The sequence below is a fragment of the Petaurus breviceps genome, unplaced genomic scaffold, assembly GCF_028583685.1.
Source record: "Petaurus breviceps papuanus isolate PSGF00001 unplaced genomic scaffold, PetGlider_PUasm1.0 90294, whole genome shotgun sequence".
Taxonomy (NCBI): Eukaryota; Metazoa; Chordata; class Mammalia; order Diprotodontia; family Petauridae; genus Petaurus; species Petaurus breviceps.
Window position 1 is genome coordinate 1,368,153 of NW_027187208.1, and position 244 is coordinate 1,368,396.

The following is a 244-nucleotide window of genomic DNA, read 5'->3' on the forward strand; positions in this document are numbered from 1 at the left end:
CCGCCCCTAAGCAATTGGGGTTAAGTAACTTGCTCAAGGTTACACGGCCAGGTGTTTCTGGGTGGGAGCTAAGTGTGTGAGCCTGGGATTCGATCTCCAGGTCTTCTCAACACTGGAGCCAGTGCTCTTACTCGCTGTGCTACCTGGCCACCCCACACCACTACAACTTTTACTACTACTACTACTACTACCACCATTACTACTACTACTACTACTACTACTACTACTACTACTACTACTACTA